General features: G+C 41.3%; 2 protein-coding genes across 6 annotated transcripts in view; one reads left to right on the top strand and one right to left on the bottom strand.

The window, feature by feature from the left end:
• RSPRY1 (ring finger and SPRY domain containing 1) overlaps positions 1-16,853 on the bottom strand; it is a 55,389-nt gene extending 38,536 nt beyond the window's left edge. The window contains exons 1-2 of one of the 4 annotated variants that reach the window (XM_035281861.3): positions 16,716-16,853; positions 7,142-7,293 (exon numbers count right to left, since the gene is read on the bottom strand). The gene's annotated coding sequence lies outside the window, so the exon portion shown is untranslated. Of the gene's footprint in view, positions 1-7,141; positions 7,294-16,102 lie in introns of all 4 variants that reach the window. The other 3 variants (XM_078358262.1, XM_078358263.1, XM_002761000.7) reach the window with 3 other exon arrangements.
• Positions 16,854-17,111: 258 nt separating this feature from the next.
• The window catches only part of PSME3IP1 (proteasome activator subunit 3 interacting protein 1), a 38,730-nt gene continuing 29,474 nt past the window's right edge, over positions 17,112-26,367 (top strand). Inside the window, exon 1 of one of the 2 annotated variants that reach the window (XM_054248493.2) lies at positions 17,112-17,142. The gene's annotated coding sequence lies outside the window, so the exon portion shown is untranslated. Of the gene's footprint in view, positions 17,341-26,367 lie in introns of both variants that reach the window. The other variant, XM_054248495.2, reaches the window with a different exon arrangement.

The raw sequence follows: 26,367 nt of genomic DNA, 5'->3' as shown, positions 1-26,367 counted from the left end.
GTTAAAAAGAAAAAAAAATATTTGAAAAAATTGTCTCCTTTCCTAATTTAAACCTATGGGATAATATAAGAAGTTTCAAATAAAATATCTAATTACAGATGTTTGTTGTTAAAAAAAAAAAAGTTATGGACGGGCGCAGTGGCTCACACCTCTAATCCCAACACTTTGGGAGGCCGAGGCAGGCAGGTCACGAGGTCAAGAGATCGAGACCATCCTGGCTAACACGGTGAAACTCTGTCTCTACTAAAAATATAAAAATTTAGCCAGGTGTGGTGGCACACGCCTGTAGTCCTAGATACTTTGGAGGCTCAGGCAGGAGAATTGCTTGAACCAGGGAGGCAGAGGTTGCAGTGAGCCAAGATCGTGCCACTGAACTCCAGCCTGGATGACAGAGAAAGACTCCATCTAAAAAAAAAAAAAAAAAAAAAAAGTTATGATACAAATGTGATAGCACCATTTGATATGAAGGAGAATAAAAAGATAAGAGTTCCCCATTGGAAGCTCACTCAATAATTTACAGAATTCATACAAGTTGTTACAAAGTGTTTGTTACGTAAGAAAACTGTTTTGGGAAAGGCAAATTGATGTCACAAAAGTTGTATTTTCATAATGATCAGTTTGTTGCACATGTCTGTTACAAAGTTCAGAATAAGATGCACCAATTTATCTTTGCCTAAAAATACTGACTAAGCACCCTGTGCCAGGCACCACGCTGGACTAGGAGATAAGGATAAATAAGGAATAGTTCCTGCCCTTCAAGAATTCATGGATGGCCATCTTCATCCCACATCGTTTGTTTATCATCAAAAAATCTAATGAAAGAACCAGCTCTTCATTAAGCTGATAAAATCTGATTAGATTCTGGAAGGAAGATGGACTTGCAGCAAAAAGTAAAAACAAAAAAAAACAGGCTGACATCTGGAGAATAGGCCACATAAGAAATAGACCATGTTAGTGTGTATTCTCTATACAACACTTGGCTAGTTAATTCCTCATACCCTGAGCACTGGCCAGGATTAATAGAAATAAAATTTATAATGCAGTAGAATTAGAAGAGAAAAATTACTTCCATTATTTTATTTATTTATTTTTGAGAAGGAGTCTCGCTCTATGACCCAGCCTGGAGTGCAGTAGTATGCAACCTCCACCTCCCGGGTTTAGGCAATTCTCCTACCTCAGCCTCTCGAGTAACTGGGACTACAGGTGCTGCCACCACACCTGGCTAACTTTTACATTTTTAGGAGAGACAGGGTTTCACCATGTTGGCCACAAACTCCTGACCTCAGGTGACCTGCCCATCTCGGCTTCCCAAAGTGCTGGGATTATAGGTATGAGCCACTGTGCCCAGCCTACTTCCCCAGATTCATGGCAATTCTTTTTAGTATTTTCCCGGTTTGATTACTGCTATAGGGAAAAAACAGAAGAAAAAGAGATAGATGGAGAAAGAAAGTCTTCATTTACACTTACATACACACACACACACACACACACACATCATACATATATCACAAGTAATAAAATATATATAAAGAGGGAGAAGGCAAAAGGGAAGGGACAGAAAAGAATGGTGGGATGGAATAAGAGAGGAGAAAGAAAAAAAGAAAGGAAAAGAGAAGCAACAGCCAGACATTTTCAGTATTAAGACAGCAATGGCTGAGCCAAGTGATAGCACAGATGTTCTTGGTTCTCCCAAACCACTCAGGCTGTCTTCAAAATTTGGAGGCTGTACTGAAAAGGATGTAACTGAAGTATATAGGTAGGAACACGATGAAAGGACTTAACTAGAAATCGCTTTTTACAAGAAAACATCCTAAACCAGCAGAGTCGAAATAATAACATTGTCATTACTGTGGAGACCAGAGTACGATTCCCTTGAGAGGTAGATAGCCAAGAGATTTCAATGCTTGAAAGAATACAGGAAACAGCTAGGTGTGGTGGCTCACGCCTGTAATCCTAGCACTTTAGGAGGCCGAGGTGGGTGATCAACTGAGGTCAGGAGTTCAAGACTAGCCTGGCCAACATGGTGAAACCCTGTCTCTACTAAAAAAAAATGCCAAAAATTAGCCAGGCATAGTGTTGGGTGCCTGTAATCCCAGCTACTCAGGAGGGTGAGACAGAAGACTCACTTGAACCTGGGAGGCGGAAGTTGCAGTGAGCCGATTGCGCCATTGCACTCTAGCCTGAGGAACAAGAGCAAAACTCCATTTCTTATCTTGAACTCCTGACCTCAGGTGATCCACCCACCTCGGCCTCCCAAAGTGCTGGGATTACTGGCGTGAGCCAAGTGCCTGCACAAAACTCCATCTCAAAAAAACAAACAAAGCAAAACAAACAAATATACACACAAAAGAACAGAGAAACAGAAACCAGAAACAGAAACAACTCTTTAAAGGGTCCCTGGAACAAATATCTACTGATCTTATAAATTATGCTGGTTTCTGAGAAAAATGAAAAAGTAACATTTAAAAGGCTATGCTCTGGGACCTCTCACAGAAATTTCACTGAGAAGGGGCTGTTAGAATATTTCAGATGAGCAGAGGTAAAGAATTCAAGGTTTTCTGACGGGTCTGGCTCTGGGAAGTAGTTCAGATGACTGTGCCACTAGAGTATTTACTTGAAATCCTAAAGTATTTTATTTTAAAAAGTCTTTAGAAATTTAAAAATATACACATTCATTTTAAAAACCTAAATGCTACACAGGTCTATGGAATGTGAAAACTTCTCTTCTACTCTACCTAGCCCATGCCTTTCCCAGAGATAACCTCTTAAAAGCTTCATGTGTTTGCTTCCATATCTATTATCATATACTTACAAACTATAAATAAACTATATATAAACAAACTGCATATAAACTATAAATAATGTTCTATGATTTGCTCTTTTTGATTTAATACCACAACCTTCTATATCAGTATATATATATATAACTACCTCATGCATTTAAAGGCTGTATAGAAATTCATATTCTGGGGCCGGGCACCGTGGCTCAAGCCTGTAATCCCAGCACTTTGGGAGGCTGAGGGTGGATCACGAGGTCAAGAGATCGAGACCATCCTGGTCAACATGGTGAAACCCCGTCTCTACTAAAAATACAAAAAATTAGCTGGGCATGGTGTCGCGTGCCTGTAATCTCAGCTACTCAGGAGGCTGAGGCAGGAGAATTGCCTGAACCCAGGAGGCGGAGGTTGCGGTGAGCCGAGATCATTGCACTCCAGCCTGGGTAACAAAAGTGAAACTGTCTCAAAAAAAAAAAAAGAAATTCATATTCTGGATTATCATAGTTTCTTGACCACTAAGCTATAAAAACTTGTGGCTAACTCAACTAACACACTGGGGATGGGAGAAGAGAGTAGTTCAGGATTAGATACAAGGGATCTATTCTGGGGAATGTGTCATCCCTGGGGAAGTGCTCTCTAACTCCAAACTCCTTCCTCACAGTGGTAAGGGTCCTACGACTATGCTCTGTGGTTGCCAGAGCAGAGGGAAACTCCACTGGCTTCTCTAATACTCCAGAGCCTTTCCACACAATCTATATGAATGTGGGATGGAAAACAAGATACAAACGGTAGATTCAGTCCTAATTGGGAAAACATACCTGAGGAAGGGAGGTATCAGGTACTAAAAATAACTGACAATGATTTGAGAATGTCAAGTTCCAGAAAAAAAAGCCCTGAAGGAGAGAGAACAGGGATCCTGTTGAAGTTCAGTAATTTCAGGGGGAAAAAAGCAAAAAGAATAGGGGATCCTATGAACTTACAATTTAATGCCAATACATAAAGGTATTTAGAATAATTAACAAAAAACCATCTTGTGGGTGCCTGCAAGGAAAGAAGTTAAAAAGAAGTTTGTTGGATCTCAAATTCTTAATCATTTTTTTCCTAAGGTTTTTATATACTGAATACAGAGTCATCTATGCAGATTTCCATTTAGTACAATTTTAAGGTGACTGGAAGATAGCAACATGCAGGTATTTTTTAAATATCTGACTAAATCTGATAGGCTGAGCATGGTGCCTCATGCCTGTAATCCCAGCACGTTGGAAAGCCAAGTTGGGAGGACTGCTTGAGCCCAGAAGGTTGAGACCAGCCTGGGTAATATAGCAAGACCCTATTTCTACAGAAAAAATTAAAAAGTTAGCTGGGCGTGGTAGTGCACACCTGTGGTCCCAGAAACTCAGGAGGCTGAGGTGGGAGGATCACCTGAGCCTGGGAGGTCGAGGGTGTAGTGAGTCCTGATGGGTGTCACTGCATTCCAGCCTAGGTGACAGAGGCAGACCCTGTCTTTAGTGGGAAAAAAAAAAAAAATCTGACTAAATATGGAGATAAAAAGACAAAAATTAAGGTTGTTTTTTTCCCCCAAACTGAATTAAAGTGCATTTTCAGTCAGTTTCTTCCAAAAGAGAAATTAATTTTCCTTAAATGACCCAAAAACTGTCAACTATAAAATCTGTCAGAGAAGAAAATGAAGTCTTTAAAAAAACTTGTAATACTTAAAAAAAAAAAAAAAAGGACCAGCTGTGAAAACAAAGTGCAAAGAAGAGGTTAATTAGGTGGAGGAAGCTGTAAGGCATTTCATAAAGGAAAGCCTATGAAACATACAAGGAAAACACAAGAGCTGTTACCTCTAAATACTTTGAGATGACTAAAATGTGCTTGACTAAAATGTGGTATGTCTGATGAACAAATGTACATACTATGTATTATTAAGGAATTATAGTATCCATATGGATTAGATTTGGTTGTACAGTCAATAATAATAGATGTATGACAGTTGATTAAGAAATTCCTAACACATGCTTATATGTATGCAGACTAGATTTATAATGTATTGTTATATATGAATGTACTCTGTATGATGAAGCAATTACAGTACTATATATTACTCATGGGGCTAGCAGAGTACTCTTGAGAGCTACAACCACAACCAAGGCACATAAATGAACAGAGTATGTGATCTTTCAGATTTATCTGATACTAAAAACCTACAGGTTTTCATTTGGAAATGGTTGTCATTCACAGTATTTTTTTTTACAGAGAAGTGACAACTGTAGGCAAAAGACTGGGTGAAAGTGAAACAATTATACTTTAGACAACTTTATCCATTCAAAAAAAGCATTATGTGGCCCACTTTCCAAGGACCACTGCTTTAAGACAATAAAACTCAGCTTACAGATTTTACAAGCAATACCAGAGGCCACTATAGCACAGTACACCGGCTCTGTTGTCTGACAGACTAGGTGAAAGTCCCAGCCCTGCAATATTTACTGATATGCATCCTAATTAACTTGACTCTTGACATACATTAAAAAACAGACATAGTAATAGTTCTTATCTCACAGTGGGGATTAAGTGAAATAATGCATGCAATGCATGTGGCACAGTGCCTAACACTTACACTGGCTTAAAAAAATGCAAGATGGATGAAACATATGGTACATGAATTACACCTCAATAAAGCTGTTTTTTAAATGCTAAAAAAAAATGCAAGATGTTATTATAAAATAACCATGTATCTAATCAGAAATAACTAAATAACCTGAGGAAGGCGGATTCAGGGGTAAAACTTGAGTTAAAAGCACTGTTAAAAGCACTAAGAAAACTAAAGAATTTATCTTTATAGAATTATCAGATACTAAAATTACTGAAGTAATTTTTACTTATCTATAACCTATACTTACCTATATTTTTAGACAGAGAATCTTAGGAGGGATTGTAGCTTGATCATCCCACAGATGGCATTAGAATCATTTAGGGTACTTACTAAAATGCAAATCCCTGGTCCTACTACAAACAGCCAGAATCAGAATTTCTAGGATGCTGGCCTAAGTTTGTATTTTCTTAAAAGCTCCCCAGGTGATCCTGATGGCAGCCACATTTGGAAATCACTGTATATAGAACCTACCACAGAACCTGGCACAGCAGGAAGGACCTACTCACTGAACTGGGGGCAAACTGAAATACTAAAGGGTGATTCTTCTAGGGTCAAAAATGTTAATTTCCTTGTCCAGTAAAATTAATTGAGACTATCTCTGAAAGCAGTCCTTTGGAGAGGTCAGCCTAAAAAGTCACTAGAATATAGTTAAATTCATAAGTGACATGTACAGCACCTATCAACACAAAGAAAAAAATGGCTCCACATATTTCCCATGAGATCCACCCTACGAAGCATCAAAATAAACCTAAATGGTACCCTACTTAAGGGAATATTATCCAGGGTTAAGAGACTGAACGGAATAGAAAATGAGTAAGATGAGTTTATATAAAGGCAACACATCTGTAATACCTATATTCTTTACCTTAACTTCAAAAAACATTAGCTGGTGACGTCAACTTTGAGACATAAAAAAAACTAGTCACACAATTTAAATATACATCTGTTGATGATTATCAACTGATTTAATACTTTTTATTACGGGATGTCAGTGCTTAGTAGAAAGACACTTATTACTTCCTAAATGGCAATACTTTTAATATCATTATACTTTTTTTATTTTAATTTTTGAGACAGAGTTTCACTGGAGTGCAATGGTGTGATCTCAGCTCACTGCCACCTCCACCTCCTGGGTTCAAGCAATTGTCCTGCCTCAGCCTCCCCAGTAGCTGGGATTAGAGGTGTCTGCCACCATACCCAGGTAATTTTTGTATTTTTAGTAAAGACGGGGCTTCACCACGTTGACCAGGCTGGTCTTGAACTCCCGACCTCAGGTGATCTGCCTGCCTCAGCCTCCCAAAGTGACAGGATTACAGGCATGAGCCACAGCACCGGCCTAATATTATACTCTTGATAACAATTTTGCTGTAAGAGCATAATTATAATCAAATATTTCCTTTGCAAATCTATTTCTCTGAAGTGTGGTATTATGAATTTTGATTCTTGCCTTTTTAAAAAAAGAAACTAAAGACTATTCATTCCATTCCTACATTATTTACGATTTATTAGATTTTTACATTTTACATGTTTTTTTCTTTTTTCTTGGGGGCAAATGAAGCACCTAACACTTTATATATTTTTTAAAGCTGCTCTGAGACAAAAAATAATCAAATTTAGGGTCTTGGTAAGTTTGGTGTTAAAAGCAGTAAGGTTCTATCTAGTACTCAGTGTCTTTATAAAACACAGACCTCTACCATCATAAACATCTCACCATGGAGACATCTGGCCAACTGGTCTAATCCTCTCTGACAAATGGTCCAGGAATCAATGATTCATCTCTTCAAATACTTGCTTGCATTCAGTCATAGTACAGATCAGTGAGAAAGAACACTTTTTCTTTGAAAATAGGATTTCAGAATTATACTGTCAAGGAAGGAAAAGCTGATTAAATGAGTGACCATAAATAAGGAAAACCAGACTTTGGGCTCTAAATGATTATTGTTATAATCTTTATCTTATCATTCCAAAATAGTGTTAGAGGATGCAACATTTTTTTCCAACCCTCCCCCTCAAAAGCTAAGTCAAATAGCATGAATAGTGAAACTTGTAACATACTGAAATTTTTAGTGACGTTCTCTCATTAGAAAATGTTTTCGGATTTTTCCTTAAGTGTGTTAAAGCGATAGCTTCTATCATTACATTTACTTCCAACTCCTAATATTTTATTATGAAATTTTTCAAATATATAGAATGTTGAATTAAAGTTCTCTGTAAATTGTGAACTATATACCCACCACCTAGATTCTACTACTAACATTTTATTACACTTGCTTTATCACTATCCATCTCTATATCCATCATCAATCCATAGAGTTTTTTTCTTTTTACATATTTCAAAGTAAACTATAGGCATCAGTATACTTCCCCTCAAATAATTCAGCATGCATAACACTAATCAGACTTCAAGTTTTTAGGAGTCGAACTTACATACTATGAAATGTGTAAATCCTTTTTATTTTTGAGACAGAGTCTCATTTTGTCATGCAGGCTGGAGTGCAGTGGCACAATCCCAGCTCACCCCAACCTCCGTCTTTCATGTTCAAGAAATTCTCCTGCCTCAGCCTCCCACGTAGCTGGGCTTATAGGCACACACCACCATACCTGGCTAATTATTGTATTTTTAGTAGAGACGGGATTTCACCGTGTTGGCAAGGCTGGTCTCAAACTCCTGATCTCAAGTGAACTGCCTGCGTTGGCCTCCCAAAGTGCTAGGATTACATGCGTGAGCCACTGCGCCTGATCAAAATGTGCAAATGTTAAGCACAGTAAAGTGCTGAGTTTTATCAAATGCATATACCTCTGATTCAAACCTTATCAAGATAGAGAACGTTATCTAGAAATACATTTGCTTTAAAAAATACAAAAATTAGCTGGGCATGGCAGCGTGTGCCATGTAATTCCAGCTACTTGGGAGGCTGAGGTGGGAGGATCACTTGAACCTAGAAGGTGGAGGTTGCAGTGAGCCGAGATCATGCCACTGCCCTCGAGCCTAGATGACAGAGAAAGACTCTGTCTCAAAACAAAACAAAAAAAATCCTGCAAAACACCCCAAAGACCATAATCTTCTTACTGAAGATTGTGTTTAAATGGGGAAAACTCTGAAGTCAACAATACTGATTTGGTAATGCAGTAAGATTCTACTTGCCAGTTGAAACAGAGACTACCTAAAGATGTTTCAACAAGAGTGTTTCTGTCTCTAGACTCTAAAGCCTCTGGTATTTTGTTGAAGAAGGTAAGAAGGGGGTAGATTGTGAAATATCTGGTTGGAATTTTGCTTTTCCCCAAAAAGAAAGGTTGCCTTGATAAGGTGTTTTTACATGTCACCCAGATGTCCAAAGCTATCTGGAGGTTTAAGTCACACAGACTACCAGTATCCCCTGAATTGTAACCTTCAAAAGTCTGGGAAAAGCACTAGATGATTCTGACACTTCCCTTATACACTGAGGATCTTTAAAAAAGCACACCTTTGAAAGCAGATATTTTTTTCTGGTTGCAAGAGTATCTGGGCACGGCATGGTGGCTCATGCCTGTAATCCCAGCACTTTGGGAGGCCAAGGCAGGCAGACAGCTTGAGCCCAGGAATTTGAGACCATCCTGGGCAACATGGAGAAACCCTGTTTCTACAAAAAATATACGAATTAGTCTGCATGGTGGCTTGCACCCTGTAGTCCAGCTACTGGGAACGGTGGTGGAAGCGGGAGGCTAGATAGAGGTGGGAGGACTGTGTGAGCTGAAGAGGTCAAGACTGCAGTAAACCATGATCGCACCACTGCACTTAAGCCTAGAAAACAGAGTGAGAGTTTGTTTTTTTTTTTTAAAGAGTATCTGGAAAAATCTTCCCCTAAAATGCTGAGAGCTTTTTTAACCTAGTAGCAGTGCATCTGTGGTCAGAAAGAATTATAGAATATAGTCCTGACTAGAAACAATACAAAGGAGAAGAGATAAATCCTTTCAGCATTCAAAGAATGTATTAAAAATAAAATTTAGGCCTAGGATAGAGTAAGGAATTTCTGAAAGCAAGTAATAGAAAAAAGGGGAAGTAAATAATCCCTGCCCAAAGACTTAAGAATTGAAAAATTTGCCTTGGACACCCCAAAAATACTAAGAAAGAATTGAGGTAAGTGCTTATGATGACAGCAGTACAGGGGAGAAAAACAAATGTAATATTCCATAGTACTCATGGTTTTCCCCCCAGGAAGCCAAATAATAGATCATATAACCATGTTATACAAATATACAAATGTGAAGGAAAATATTTCTATTATAGAAAACTCTTTGCTATTAAGAAAAGCAAATAAAAATATATAAGCAGCATGAATGTCAACATTTTCCTTAATGATGTCTATTTTAAAGGATGTCTAAAACATTCATACTGCATACTCATTTGGATACTTATTAGACTCTAATACGTATTCAATAAACATCTTAGGTGAATTTATTCTAAAATCTGTAAAAACATAAAGTCTCTCCAAAATATTTACCATTTTGAAAAACTCAGATGCCATTCAATAAATATAGTATCCAGTTGGGCATGGTGGCTCAAGCCTGTAATCCCAGCACTTTGGGAGGCCGAGGCGGGTGGATCACGAGGTCAAGAGATCGAGACCATTCTGGTCAACATGGAGAAACCCTGTCTCTACTAAAAATACAAAAAAAATTAGCTGGGCATGGTGGCGTATGCCTATAATCCCAGCTACTCAGGAGGCAGAGGCAGGAGAATTGCCTGAACCCAGGAGGCAGAAGTTGTGGTGAGCTGAGATCGGCCATTGCACTCCAGCCTGCGTAACAAGAGCAAAATGCTATCTCAAAATAAATAAATAAATAAATAAATAAATCCAATGCATATATGACAGGCAGTGAGGAAAGATGGAAAAGGGTCCCTCATGCACCTGAGAAAGGGAGCTGGGGTTAGGGACAAACTTAGCTCCCTACCCAAAGTCTACAGATAAAGCATCTACTAGAAGGAGGCCTCTCATTCCATCAGTTTTCCAGTGGAAAAGGAACTCGGATAACACTGAAGTGTCTGTGTGAGCAAGTTTTTAGGGAACTATACAAATCAGCAATAGCAAAAGGGGAATAGAGGATCTATCTTTGCATTGTAACACATTTATGTCTTACATTATAAGCCAATATATTGTTGGTATAAATATCCTCGCCCACACAGTGAAAATTTAACCAAAAAACTATAAATTAAACTGATAAATATGAAGTTAAATAAACATTCGAATAAAAAAAGAGGAATCATGATGAAAACCACGATCATTTTGAGACAATACGAATGATACGCCCAAACTAAGCACCCTTCCTGAATACTGCAGGAATCCCCATTCTGCGTATGACATGTGAGAAGCCAGGTTTCCCCGGACAGACTTCCTGGGAGAAAAAAGTTTAGAGTCCACAGTAAATTCCAATATTGCTATAGTTTTAGGTTACAAATACCATGTTTTAGTAATCCTTAGTAATTCACTTGGTAGGTTATTAATAAGTAGCCCTTAGGCATATCTAAGTATGAACAACTATGAAGCAATAAGAACTTAAAAAAATAAAAAAGGAGCTATATTTCCCATGTGGAGAGATTGGGTAGGAACCACATTTTGAGAATCACTGCATTAATGGAACACAGGAGAGAAAGCAATTCTTCAAGAGGTAGAGGGATAAGAAAAAAACTAACACTTAACATTAAACTATGAGGTAATAATATACTTGCTGAGTAAGGTGTTTCAAACCTTCTATTTGAGGTATACAGGACCTATGAAACTATCCCTGGAAACTATAATTTCAAGCAATCAGAAAGCTATGTGCAGAGTTCATTCCTTAACAAACTTAAGGAATATATAAATTCCTTACTATTTCAAATGTATTCTCAGTTTTCAAAAGCTCAGAAACAAAGGAGAATATTCTCTAAGAGACCACAACTATATATAACTTTACCTTATTTAACCTTGTATATACATTTATCTAAAGTTACTGCTTTTACATATTTAACCAGCAACCACTCCCTTTTGGAATGGACACATTTGTATATTTTTTTCTACTCACAAAGGTTGGCAAGAAAAGGATTTCAAAAGCTGACTTGCTGAATGATACACTGAAGGGAAATATTCACTCCTTTGCACTTAAAGTTGTAGAAGTGCCCTCCCAAGGGTTGTGGCCCAAGTTATGGCATTTATTACTTTGTGATTATTCTGTTTTTCAATTTTCTTATTTGAATATCAGGGGAAAAACTACCCAAATTCAATGGTAACTGCCTTGAAAATGCCAAAAGTTTGAAGAGAAGCTAAATCCATAGTTTATTATCCCCAAATAATTCTCTTGAAAATAGATTGCTGGTTCCATTGTATTTCCCATTTGTGTTGACTGCTGACTTTTTACTTATTTTGCAGTCCTGAGTCTATTTATACTCTACTTTACAAGGAACCTACTAAAAAATACAGAACATTTCCTATTTATTTATTTGAGACAGGGTGTTGCTCTGTTGCCCAGGCTGGAGTGCAGTGGCTCACTGTAGCTTCAACCTCCCAGACTCAAGAGATCCTGCCACCTCAGCCTCCTGAGTAGCTGGGACTATCTGCATGTGCCACCACGCTGGGATAATTTTTGTATTTTTTTGTAGAGATGGATGGGGTTTTGCCATGTTGCCTAGGCTGGTCTTGAATTCCTGGGCTCAACTGATCCTCCCACTTTGGCCTCCCAAAGTGTTGGGATTACAGGTGTGAATCACAGTGGCCAGTCATAACTTCCAGTCTTAAGTAGTGTAATAGTGATTACTAGCCTCAAGAATTCCTAACATTTTCTCCAAACTATACAGAGTGTGAAAAAAGTTATATTTAAAAAGATGCAAAGGGATTTCCCACTTCATTGTAACAAATTACTTCACTGTTAAGGAAATTATATATAATTTTTGATAGACTAAATTAAACTCACTAGGCCAGGCATGGTAGCTCACACCTGTAATCCCAGCACCTTGGGAGACCAAGGCAGGTGAATCGCTTTAGCTCACATATTTGAGACCAGCCTGGGCAACATGGCGTAACACTGTCCACAAAAAGTACAAAAACTAGCCAGGTGTGTTGGCTCGCACCTGTAGTCCCAGCTTCCTGGGAGGCTGAGGTGGGAGGATCACCTGAGCCTGTGAGGTAGAGGCTGCTGTGAGCCATGATTGTGCCACTGCACTCCAGCCTGAGAGACAGCATGAGGCCCTGTCTCAAAAAAAAACAAAAAACAAAACAAAAACAGAACATTTGTTAAACTCTTGCCAAAACCTATCTCTTTTTTTTTGAGGCTCCAGGCCCCCCAGTGCTATATAACTTAGATTTGTTTTCTTTTTTTTTTGAGACAGAGTTTCGCTCTTGTTACCCAGGCTGGAGTGCAATGGCGCGATCTCGGCTCACTGCAACCTCCACCTCCCAGGTTCAGGCAATTCTCCTGCCTCAGCCTCCTGAGTAGCTGGGATTACAGGCACGTGCCACCATGCCCAGCTAACTTTTTGTATTTTTAGTAGAGACGGGGTTTCACCATGTTGACCAGGATGGTCTCGATCTCTTGACCTCATGATCCACCCGCCTCGGCCTCCCAAAGTGCTGGGATTACAGGCGTGAGCCACCACACCCAGCCAGATTTGTTTTCTTTCCCCCCCATTTCAGTACAGATTAACACATTACTACACAAAATGCTAAGTTTTTATTTCCATTTAATACGTGCTAAATGAAAAGTTATTTTGCTGACAAAAGCATAAGTCCACATACAATGTGCTAGGATACCACCTATAATCAATAACTTAAAGATAATCATTGAGGGAGGGACACGGTGGTTCACGCCTGTAATCTCAGCACTTTGGGAGACCGAGAGGTGGGCAGATCACTTTGAGCTCAGGAGTTCAAGACCAGCCTAATCAACATGGTGAAAATTTGTCTCTACTAAAAATACAAAAATTAGCCGGGTGTGGTGGTGCATGCCTGTAATCCCAATTACTTGGGAGGCTGAGGCAAGAGAATCGCTTGAACTGGGAGGCTGAGGTTGTAGCGAGCAGAGATCGCACCACTGCACTCCAGCCTGGGCAACAACAAGGAAACTCATCTCAAAAAAAAAAAAATCAGGCCGGGCGCAGTGGCTCAAGCCTGTAATCCCAGCACTTTGGGAGGCCGAGGCAGGTGGATCTCGAGGTCAAGAGATTGAGACCATCCTGGTCAACATGGTGAAACCCCGTCTCTATTAAAATACAAAAAAAAATTAGCTGGGCACAGTGGCGTGTGCCTGTAATCCCAGCTACTCAGAAGGCTGAGGCAGGAGAACTGCCTGGACCCAGGAGGAGGAGGTTGCAGTGAGCCGAGGTCACGCCATTGCACTCCAGTCTGGGTAACAAGAGTGAAACTCCGTCTCAAAAAAAAAAAAAAAAAAAAATCAGGGAGCTCAGAAAAAAGCCTAACAGAAAGACATTATGTAATAGGTTAGGGCAACATGCATCCTGGGAGATCAAAGAATTCACAACAATCACTGGTTACACTTTTTTAAAAGACCCACATATCGACAGAGCGTGGTGGCTCACACCTGTAATCCCAGTGCTTTGGGAGGCCAAGGTGGGCAGATTACGAGGTCAGGAGACTGAGACCATCCTGGCTAATATGGTGAAACCCTGTAAGTACAAAAAAATTATCAGGGTGTGGTGGCACATGCCTGTAGCCCTAGGGCTGAGGCAGGAGAATCACTTGAACCCAGGAGGTAGAGGTTGCAGTGAGCCAAGATTGTACCACTGCACTCCAGCCTGGGTGACAGAGGGAAACTCCGTTTCAAAAACAAACAAAAAAAGACACACAGATCACAAAAACAGAAAATTCAGAGCAGCACAAAATTGACTTCGAAAGGCCGGGTGTAATGGCTCATGCCTGTAATCCCAGCACTTTGGAGGCTGAGGCGGGCAGATCACCTGAGGTCCGGAGTTGAAGACCAGCCTAACCAACATGGAGAAACCCTGTCTCTACTAAAAATACAAAACTTACCAGGTGTGGTGGTGCATGCCTTTAATCCCAGCACTTTGGGAGGCCGAGGCGGGTGGATCACGAGGTCAAGAGATCGAGACCATCCTGGTCAACATGGTGAAACCCTGTCTCTACTAAAAATACAAAAAACAATTAGCTGGGCATGGTGGCATATGCCTATAGTCCCAGCTACTTGGGAGGCTGAGGCAGGAGAATTGCTTGAACCCAGGAGGCGGAGGTTTCGGTGAGCCAAGATGGCGCCATTGCACTCCAGCCTGGGTAACAAGAGCGAAACTCCATCTCAAAAAAAAAAATTACTTCAAAAAAAAATCCCATATATATCGCCCAATATTTGGAAAACCTTCTCTAACAAGTACCATGAACCAAACACTAGTAAGATATCACACAAAGACAAAGTCTCTTATCATCTCAAAGAGGGATCTACAAAGCAAGATACCATTCCAGGAAATACAAACTCTACATAAGAGGAAAAATAAAGAGAACCACTGTGCAAGAGAAATTTAAAAGTAACTTCCTAAAGCAAGCTTATAATGATGCAATAAGAAAAAAAAAAAGTCACTTCCAACGTGCCTCACAATCTATAGGCTGGGGCTACAACAAGGCGTAGTATTCGTGGAGGAAAAAAGGCAGTCTTTACAAATCACAACTGAGGGAAGAAGCATGATATTCACTACCTGTAGACATCTAAAAGCCATGCATATATATGTGCAAAAAAGGGAGGAGGTTTACAATGTTGAGATCAAACTACTTAGGGAAAAATTTCAGCTATCGGGGGGAAAAAAATTCCTGAAGGAAAAGATAAAGATATTACAGTGCTAACTCCTGCCAGCACCATAAGAAGTCCAAAGTAAATGAAAACTCTGAGAGCAAAAGCTGGAAATCACCCCCGCCCTCGCCCCGCGCCTATCTAAGTAGGGTTTGAAACCATGGGTTTAGATCATAATATGACCTAAGAAGCTGTGAACCTTGAAGCTTTCAGTACAATATGGCTCCCAGCACTCCGCAGGTGACAGACAACGACGGTGTTAATCTCGCCCCTTACCTCTACATACTGCTTTACAGTTTAGAAAGTGCCTTCACTTTTATTCCTCAACAGCAACCCATTTAGTGGTAGAATCACAGTAACACGTTCACGCAGCTTGTAGTTTGCACTTTCACACACCGCGCTGGTTATTTCACGGAAGAGACTTAAGTTAAGGAGGTTAAGTCACTCCACTAAGCACCAACAGATGGTAAGTGAGGAGTCTGGAAAACTGCGGGATTCTACTCAGTCAATAATAGACACTTCCAACCCTTAAAAGTTCAAAGTACAACCCTCCAGGGGGAGCAAACTCACTCAGAGAACTATACAAGACAGGAGGACCTCAGAGTCTCAGCCGACCGTCTCTGTCACGGTCGGTTTCCCTTCCCAAAGACGGGGAAAGTGAGGCAGCAGGCAGAGACAAATGCCTAATTTGGAGTCACGCAGGGGGTGTTGGTGGGACGGACTCCCCCCACCCCACTTGGGCATTAAGCCCGGAAGCAGCTGGATCCTGTGTCTGAGACACCTGGTCGATCTCCAGAGAGAATGAAGAATTCCCGTTTCCCTCTCACTATTCCCCACTCGGGCTTTCTTATGGATGGAAGTGTCTTCTTCCCATCACCGCCCAGAAACCCCCTCTCCCCAAGGTCCTTACCAAATTTTCGGCTCCGGCCTCCCTAGTAGGAGAATTTCGCTAGTTCTGGCTCCTACCTCCTAGCCCCATTCTCTGTCTCTCGATCCCAAGGCGTTTCTAAGTCTCCCCCGGGAGGTCTGCCACCCACCCGTGCCACCTAGACCGCAAACTCCACAAAAGGAATCCTCCCCAAAGCGTCCCTTCGTCTATCCTTTCTGTCCCGGGCACCCCTGAGTAGGTCAGGACCCCCTCAACACCAGGAGCCACCGCAGGAGCTAGATACCTGCCTCTCACGTGAGCCCCGTTAGCTGCAGCCTCCTCAGAAGGGCGACCCCCAAGAACCTCTTCTGGTGAGGACCCCCAAAAGAGGGAACACCCTCTTCGAGGAACCTTTTCGGATCCCTCAAGCGCGGGCCTCTGTGGAAACCCTCTGGGATATTTCTCGGGTTCTGACCAACGCCGCCCCTCTCCCGGGCCCTTTCCCAGAGCTTGCCCCCGCCCCAGTCCAGTCCGCCCGCCTCAGGCTCGAGCGACGGTTCCCCTCCCTCACAGACATCCCCAACCCTCAGACTCCCTCCCGCTCCGCGTGCCCAGCGGGCTTCTCAGAGCAGCGCGATTGGGCTGCGGCACTGACTTTCTCTAGCTCCTGGGTCCACCGGAGGGAGGGGGCGTCGGCGGCGGCGGCGGCGCGACTCCTTTGTGACAGGTCCGAGAGAACAGTAAAGATGGACGCGAGGCCACGGCGCTGCCATTACGCGCAGGGCCCACCCCCGCTTCGTACCGCCCTGGCCCTGCCTCAGTCCCCTAGGAAACGCCCCTTCCTCGGTGGCAATCCCCCTCCTTGACAGCCAATCACCTTTCAAAACTTGTATCACGTGATCAGGGGGACCGGCCCGCCCCCCAGGCGTAAACTGGCCAATCCTCATCCTGAGGCGTGAATGGCCCAATCAAGTCTCTCCGGCTTGCTTTCGGGGTACCGGATTTTCATCGGGCTCCCGGGGAGGAAGGGCTCCTCGGATTGGGTTACGTCGCCGGAAGTGGGGCGGGGCTTTATTGTGGCGGTGAGGAACAGGAAGCCCTGAAGGGTCAAAAGAAATACAAAAGCAAAGGCTATTTTCATTTTTTTGTCCTTTCATTCCTTCCTCTGTTTCTTTCTTTCTTCCTTTATTTTTTTTTCTTTTTAAGAGCGAGCGGCTCTGCGGTGGCGGTTTGGGGTGAGCGCCGCCGAGGTGAGGGCGTCTCGCCTCCCGTGCTGTTAGGTGAGTGCGGCCTCGGTCTTGGCCTGGCGGCGACACCTGGGTTCCAGCTCCTTCGCTGAAGAGATGGGGAGCTGCGGCTGCTGTTAGGGTTAGGGCCAGGCCTTCTCTCAGTCCGCGCACCCGCCCAGTGTCCGGAGTCGCCGGAACCAGGAGCTTGCGGGCCCAACATGAGGAAAGACGAGGGTGTACGCGGGAAGGCACTTGGGTCGCGGGGAGGACCCCTTTCAGGCAGGCCCAGCACTGCCTGTATTTTGTGGGTTTTCTCCACTTTTCTGCTAGGTAGGGCCACCCAGGCTTCGAGTGAGTAGCAGGCTCTGTTCCAGAGGTCTTGGAACAGGTCCAGGTTACTCACTCCGATGTGCGGCTCCTGATTGGAAATGGTTGAATCCCAGAATGGAAGTGCAGGATGGGAAGCTCATTTACTGTGTGCCATGTACCAGTTGCTGTGCCAAGCGCATTTGCTTCTGCGGAAAACAAGCCAGCTGGCCCGTTTTGCAGAAAACTTAAGGAACAAAGACGGAGAGTTGAAGCGTCATTGCTTGAGAGTTGGTGGTGCTTGTGACTGTCAGTCCACAAGAGGAAAAGGGGAGACCTGTTTGTTCGTAGTAGTGGTTCTTAAACGTTAGTGGAAAACAAGATCTTCTGAGGCTCTTTTTAAAATGCAGATTCTCAGACCCCTGCACCCCAGGTAGTGCGACTGGGTAGTTCAGGAATGGGACCCAAGAAGCCAAATGCGAGCCTGGTGGTCGGAATTCCCGATGACCTCTTGGGGACCACCTATGAGATAAGATTAGTCGATTCTTCAGTTATTTGGTTTATTCATGTGTCCACAGGGACATCATAAAATGGAAGGCACTCTTCTGAAATCTTTGAAGGGAGTCAGTGTGTAGACTTTTTTGATACAAAGTATTGAGCCGACAGCAGGTTTTACCGTCTTTTAGTTAGATGAGTTGCGAACAATTTGTAAGGGTCTGAAAGTAGAGGCTGCCGGATTATCTTTCTCAACTGCAGTCTTCATGCTCTTACCCTGTGGGGAAGTGCTTCATAGTATAAGAAAGGAATAACTGTCAAAACCATTTAGTTGATTATCAGTCTTCTCTTTCATCTTCCAAGAATCGTGATGCTTGGTTAGAGTCAAGCTGCTTTAGGTATTGAAAACCACGTATGTGGTTAATCAAGTAACGTAAGTGCAATATAAGTACAGAGTCATAGTGTAATTATACCTTCATGGTAGCTTAATTAAGCATTTTCAACATGTTCACTATTAATCACCTTTTGAACATATTTTGTCTTCCTTCTTAAATACTGTTTCACTCCACTATAGAATGTATTAAGATTGTTTTGTCTAAAATCAAGTGTAGACAAGTTTTAAAAAAGATTGCCTTCAGTTTTCTGCGTTTTCACTATTCTGTATGGAACTGTGGGTTTGTTTTTATTCGATTTGTTTGGTATTTATTTGACTTCTTGAATCTGTGCATTAGTGTCTTTCATTCTGTAAAATTCTCAGCCATTTTATATGCATATATTGCTTCCTCCCATTGTCTCTCTTTATTGTTTATTGATTTAACTAAACCTTTTCACTCTTTCTCTATATCTCTTACTCTGTTCTTTCATACTACATTCTGGATAATTTCCTTATTCTCAAGTTATTTCCATTGTTATTACACTTGGCCACTGAAGTCTTAAATTCATGTATTGCATTTTTTAGTTTCTGAAGTTCTGTTTGGTTTGTGACACTGTTTTATAGTTTTCCTATTTCTTGCTATTAATTTTGAGGCTTAATTTTATTTATTTAAACATGGAAAGCATAGTCGTTTTTATAATCTCTGTGTTTAATTCCACTGTCTGAATTCCCTTTGGGGGTCTGTTTCTGCTGCCCATGATTTCTGTTGTTTTACTTCCTACTTCACCTTTACCTTGAAGCTGTAGTTCTTTCGGGTACCAAATTAAGATGGAAAGAGAGGTAGTTGTCAGACTCCACTCCCTGGCTGGGCTCCTGGCTTGAACTTGTTTCTATTATCTCATAAAGGTACTAAAACTTTAGCTTTTAGGTTAGAGAAATCCTTAGGATGAAATTCATTTTGAACATAAGGCTTAATTTCTGGTTTTCACCTTCTAGATTGTGTCCAAATTCTTTACCATCTTACTAGCTTTTTAAAGAATTATTGTTTTTGGTCAGGTGTGGTGGCTCACTGGCTCACGCCTGTAATCCCAGCATGTTGGAAGGCTAAGGTGGGCAGATCACTTGAGGTCAGGAGTTTGATACCAGCCTGGCCAATATGGTGGAACCCTGTTTCTACTAAAAATACAAAAATCAGCCAGGCATAGTGGCAGGTGCCTATAATACCAGCTACCCAAGAGGCTAATACAGGAAAATCACTTGAACTCAGGATGTAAAGGTTGCAGTGAGCCAAGATCACGCCACTTCACTCCAGCCTGTGTGACAGAGCGAGACCCTGTCTCAAAAAAAAAAAGGGGGGGGGTTATTATTTTTGACAAATTTCCAGCATATTTAGTGTATTTAGTACAGAGGTGGAGAATTCATCTCAATTACCTAGCCCACTATTTCAGGAAATGAAAATCTCCCAGTATTCTGATTTTTGGAATTTGAAATTTGTGTGATTTCCAGCACCCTTAAGTTAAAGACAGTTATTCTTCATATACCTAAAATTTCCACCACTTTTCACTGTGCGTCATCACAGCCACTATGAAAGTTATGCTTCCCAATGCTTATTCTAGTCTTCCTTTCCCAACTCCTTAGTGCTTAGCATCTACTCCTCTCATGGCCTGTAACCTAGTTCTGCTTTTCCTTAACTCATCATGTGCCAGCGTTACTTCTTTTACTGAATGAGTGTAAGTTTCTCACTTGCCTGTTTAGTACATAGCATTGTGTCTTGAATGTAATAGGTTCTCTGTAAATATTTGCTTAAAGAAACATTTTTTTTGTTTTGTTTTTTGAGATGGAGTCTCGCTCCCATTGCGCAGGCTGGAGGGCAGTGGTGCGATCTGGGCCCACTGCAGTCTCCACCTCCTGGGTTCAAGCAATTCTCCCTCTCCCTCCCAAGTAGCTGGGATTACAGTCATGCATCACCATGCCTGGCTAATTTTTGTATTTTGAGTAGAGATGGGGTTTTGCCATGTTGGCCAGGCTGTTCTCGAACTCCTGACCTCAGGTGATCCACCCGCTTTGGCCTCCTAAAGTGCTAGGATGAGAGGGTGAGCCACCTCGCCTGGCAAAAAAAAATAAAAAAATATTAGTTGGCCTTGTCTGGTTTTTATAATGCAAAGCCTTTTTTTTTTTTTTTTTTTTAACAAAAAAAGGAAACAGGTGTCTTGTTATGTTTCCCAAGCTGGCCTTGAATTCCTAGGCTCCAGCAATTCTCTAGTCTCAGCCTCCTGAGTAGCTGGGACTGCGTTTTGTTGTTGTTGTTTTACTTTGTTTTTAATTTGGTCTTGGAGTGGTGTTACATAGGGTTGGGGGAGGGAGGATGGAGTATGACTTGAGATGTGGGTTAGGTTCTGAAGCCAGCCTAGATGACAAAATAGCATACAAGCAAAGCTACCCTTGAAATCTCTCAGCATGTTGATTGTAGGAATACCAGTGTTGCAGAATTCTGACACTGCCAGTGTGATATTGTAAAATACATATTTGGTCATGGTCTCTGTCTCCTGTGGCATACAACTCCTGTAATTCTTGGAATCTCCAAAATGATTGGTGTTATTTTATATGCTAATTAGCTGACTGGTGGCTGGCTGCCCTGAATAGCTTTAGGATGGAGGCTGGTCACTTGAAAGACCCAGGCAGGATTGGGGGGTTGGGATTTTCAGACCCTCCCTGACGTCCAATCTCTGGGGAAAGGAGAGGGCAGAGGAGCTGATGATTATGTTGACCACTAGTGGTCACTGGTTTAATTAATCATGTCTAAGTAATGAAGTTTCCATAAAAACCCACAAGACTGGGTTTGGGGAGCTTTAGGATAGGTGGACATGGGAGGTTCCTGGATGATGGTGCACCAGAGAGTGCATGGAAGCTCTGTGCCCTTCCCACATGCCTCACCCTATGCAGCTCTTCATTTGTGTCCTTTGTAATATCCTTTGATAATAAACCAGTATATGTAAGTAAAGTGTTCCTCTAAGTTTTGTGAACTGGTCTAGCAGATTAATAAAACCTAAGGAGGGGGTCATGGAAACCCCAGTTAGTAGCCAGTTGGTCAGAACCACAGGTAAAACAACCTGAGTCTTGTGATTGGCATCTAAAAGGAGGCCAGTCTTGTGGGACTCAGCCCTCAACTTGTGGGATCTGGCTCAGTCTCCATCCAGATAGGTAGTGTCAGAGTTGAAGTGAATTAGGACACCCAGCTGGTTGGTGTTCACTGCAGAATTGTTTGATTGCTTGGTATGTGGGGTCATATGCCCCACAGAATTATACTGTATTGATTGTTGAGTGAGCGAATAGGAAAAATTCTTTGGTTTGGGGTTTTTTTCTCTGTCCTCAGACAGGTTTTCTTTCAGCTTTGGAAAAAATGGCTGTTTTTCTTCCTGTGAGCCCCAGATGAAGTTGTCAGTTTGTATTCAGGAGTCACAATATGTAAAAAATACAGTGAATACAATCATGCATAGTGAGGGATATTTATATTCGGAGAGGTGCATGTGAATGAGGATCAGCAAAGGGAACCGATATTTAAATTAGTTATCTGTAGACGAATTCAAGATTGAGCGCACATATGAGACTCTGCTCTTGAGCTATGGAAAGATAAGTAAATCAATATATTATTTTTAACTTCTTTTTTTTTCCCCTGCAAGACAGGGTCTTGTGCTGTCACCCAGGCTGGAGTCCAGTGGCCCTCATAGCTCACTATAGCCTGGAACTCCTCAGCTCAAGTCATCCTCCCACTTTAGCCTCCCAAGTAGTGTACCATCACACCTGGCTAATTTTTAAATTTTTTTGTAGAGACAGAGTCTCATTGTGTTGCCTGGGCTGATCTTAAACTCTTGGCCTCAAGTGATGCTCCCACCTTGGCCTCCTACAGCTTTGGGACAGCAGGCATGAGCCACTGTGCCCAGCCTGTTTGTCTGTTTTTAATAGAGATGAGGTCTCACCATGTTGTCCAGGCAGGTCTTGAACTCCTAGGCTTAAGCAATTCTGCCTCAGCTGCCCAAAATGCTCAGATTGCAGGTATGAGCTGCTGCACCAGGCCTTACTTTCTTTCTTTCTTTTTTTTTTTTAATTTGAGGCGGAGTCTCGCTCTGTTGCCCAGGCTAGAGTGCATGACGCAAAATCTCAGCTCACTGTAACCTCTGCCTCCTGGGTTCAAGCGATTCTCCTGCCTCTGCCTCCCAAGTAGCTGGGATTACAGGTACGTGTCACCACACCCAGCTAATCTTTGTATTTTTAGTAGAGATGGGGTTTCACCATGTTGGCCAGGCTGGTCTTGAACTCCTGACCTCAAGTAATCCACCCGTCTTGGCCTCCCAAAGTGTGAAGATTACAGGTGTGAGCCACCGCACCTGGCTGAATTTCTTATTGTGTGTGTGTTTCATAGATGCCTGAAAGGTTATTACAGATTGCTCTTGCTCCTTATGATAAACACTTAAAATATGGATTAAATTGCTTTTTCTGTGGTCAGTTTTTAGGTTCTTTTAGTCTCCTTTGCTACTGGAGTATGTTAAATAAACTTCAGTGTTAGAATATTGACTTGACTTTGCTTAGCAATAAATACTAACAGCGGGCTCTCTGTTAGTAGTTGTCATTCTCTAAAGAAAATTTATGATATAGGAAAAGTCAGCTAAATTTTTAAAAAATCTAAATTACTGTATCTTGGTAGAAGTGCCTTCTGGCCAGAAAGCAGTCTTTATTTGGAATATAGTTGAGTTAGCCAGATGGCAAATTCCTCTTAGTTGCTGTCCTGCATTTTGAATGTGACTTGAACATCAGAGTAAAAAACTTTGGAAGCAATAATCTATATTTATTGATAAAAGTAAATGGATTGACCTATTGCTTTTGCTACTCAAAGTGAAGCCTTAACACAGGAATCTGATTCTGGTGTGTTTTTACATGTACAATCTCTGTAATTTTGGAATTAGAAGTATATGGTGGCCAGAATGTAATACTTAAGTAGTAAACATTTAAGTAGTTTGCCATCACAGAATTCAATTCCATAGGAAACCATAGGATCTCATTAGCTTGTGTCATGGCACTAGCTAAATGGAGTCATTGTTCAAGTAAGGAATAGCAATTATTTGGGGAGCAGCAATGTAAGTTTTGTATTTTAAAACGTGTGTAGTGTGCTGTTTAAGACACAGCCCATTTTGTCCCCAACCCTGGGAATTAAATACCACAGTCTCCAGTATAAACCCAGTAGTTCAGTGTTTAACAGTTACTTTGGCTTGAAATATCAGAACTTTGTTTTCCTGACTGTCAGGCAGGTTTGAAACCATGTTCTTTATTTGTGCCAATTTGAACTCTAAATTTTGGTGGACAAAGTGAATTTTGAAATGGTTATTAGTTTTCCATGAATTCCCTATTTGAATAACTTAAATCCTTTAAAAAATAATGTAATGTTTAGTTTGATAATTAAACTTGAGTCACTTCGAAAAACATGTTGAGTAAAGGAAAGCTGACAGCATTTGTTTACTCTTTGAAAAATGGAACACAGTGACGGCAAAATAAGCATTCCTGATGTAAGTCCTCTGCATTCCTACAGGGATCACAGTTAGAGCCCTTATCCCTCATATCCCTGGACTGTTTGTCCTTTGTTTTGTTTTTAATTACTCTAGCAATCAAAAGAGAAAAAAAAGAGACTTGTGAAGATTAACCTAGACAGTGGGAATTAGAATTTAATACAATCTAATTTTCTAGCTTCTCTGTCTATTTCCAGTAGGTCAGTAAATTACAGGTACTGATCACTTCTTTATTGTGGAATAAACAGCCATTGGACTTTTCAAATAAAAACGCTGTCTGCATCAAGTACTGATTTTTCAGGTTAAATGACCATTTTTAATCTGGAAAGTAGCAGTTATTTTTGAAAGGTGATATCAATTATACAGTAAAGTCATTTAATTTTTGGTCCTTTGTTTCTTATTGCACAAATTCTATGGTGTTTGAATAGAATTCACATGATACTGTCACTTCAGCAAACACTTGCTTAATGGCTACCAATCTTTATAACTTACATTGGATAGTACCTAGGAATATTCGTGTGAATTCATTCCTCCCTGCTCAGATTCTTTAGCTCTTCATGGTTGGTTTATTCAGTAAGTATTTGGTCTATACCTAATATATGCCAGACACTGTGTTAATAATAATAAGTACTGTAGAGACAGAGCTGTTGGAACAGTCATAGATGGTAAAACACAATGAATAAGGGCTGTAGAAGAGTTATGAATGATCATAGCAAGAATACAAAGGAAGGAAATACATATTAACTACTCTAGGAGGTCTTGGAAAGCTTCATAAGGGAGATGGTCTTCAGTCTGATTCTGGCAGGTGGAGCAGCAGTTTGCATGGGGTGAAAAGAAAGCAAGGGCATTCCTGGCAGAGGGAACAGCCTGAACAAAGCCATGCGGAGAATGAGAAAGTGCCTACAGAGAACAAGGACCTACAGAAAAATGCTAATTTGAAAAAAGATGCATAAAGCAGTCTTATGTTTTAGTCTAATCCTTTTACAGAAATTTATTACTATGTGTGGCCATCTAACTTGGCTTATTTTCTTTTTGGGAGGGATCAAGGGAATGCCAGAATTATATTAGTTTTATTATTAATTTATTGAGACAGGGTCTCACTCTGTTGCTCAGGCTGGAACGCAGTGGTGTGATCATTGCTCACTGCAGCCTCAACCTCCTGGGCTCTAAATGATCCTCCCACCTCAGCCTCTGAGTAGCTCAGACTACAGGCACAGACCACCATGCCTGGCTAGTTTTTTAAATTTTTTGTAGAGATGAGGATCTTGCTTTGTTGCCCAAGCTAGTCCTCCTGCCTTGGCCTCCCAAAGTTTTGGGATTATAGGATGAGCCACCATGCCCAGCCTGAATTAAGATATTAGTTTTAAAGAGCAAACTTTTATAAGTTTGCATTAGTTTTGATGGTGTGACTATGTTTTCAGAAGACCAACCCACTGAGAGCTGATGAGAAATACATTTCTTGTCCTCTTCTTGCCCCTGCAATGCTTGTCTTTAAATTTTTTTCAAAAAATATATGCTTTTGCTTTATTTCTTATTTTCATTAACCAACTGATTTCTGGTTTTGTCCCTGTGTATAAAAGATGATAGTCCGGGTGCAGTGGCTCACGCCTATAACCCCAGCACTTTGGCAGGCTGAGGTGGACGGATTATATTGCTTGAGTGCAGGCATTTGGGACCAGCCTGGGCAACATCGTGAAAAAAAATACACAAAAATATTAGCCAGGTGTAGTGGTGCATGCCTGTAGTCCCAGCTACTCGGGAGGCTGAGGCATGAGAGGTGCTTGAGCCCAGGGGGGCAGAGGTTGCAGTGAGCTGAGTAGGGCAACAGTGCGAGGCCATCTCAAAAAAATAAATAACAGCACAGACTAAACCCACTTGTGTAGAAGTTGAATTCTAACACTTAATAGAAAAGATTGATGAAAAGCAATTTCTTGGAAAAGCAATAAATTGTCTTTTCCCAAAAGCAATTCATAAATGATGGAAAGATTCTTTATCTGGAGTTTCTGTTTCAAATTCAAATCCTTCTTTACATGTGTTCTAGAAAGTCTGTGAAAGGAAGTCCTTTGAGTTTACGAGATTTTTGTTAAAGTGAAATGAAGGTAGATTCTTTTTGTAAAAAACTCAGCAGGCTGGCCGGGTGAGGTGGCTCACACCTGTAATTCCAGCACTTTGGAAGGCCAAGGTGGGTGAATCACAAGGTCAAGGAGATCAAAACCATCTTGTCCAACATGGTGAAACCTCGTCTCTACTAAAAATACAAAAATTAGCTAGGTGTGGCAGTGCATGCCTGTGGTTCCAGCTACTTGAGAGGCTGAGGCAGGAGAATCACTTGAACCTGGGAGGCGG

The sequence above is a fragment of the Callithrix jacchus genome, chromosome 20 (assembly GCF_049354715.1).
Source record: "Callithrix jacchus isolate 240 chromosome 20, calJac240_pri, whole genome shotgun sequence".
NCBI lineage: Eukaryota > Metazoa > Chordata > Mammalia > Primates > Cebidae > Callithrix > Callithrix jacchus.
Note: the sequence above shows the minus strand (reverse complement) of the source record. Positions and strands in the feature narration are given on the sequence as shown.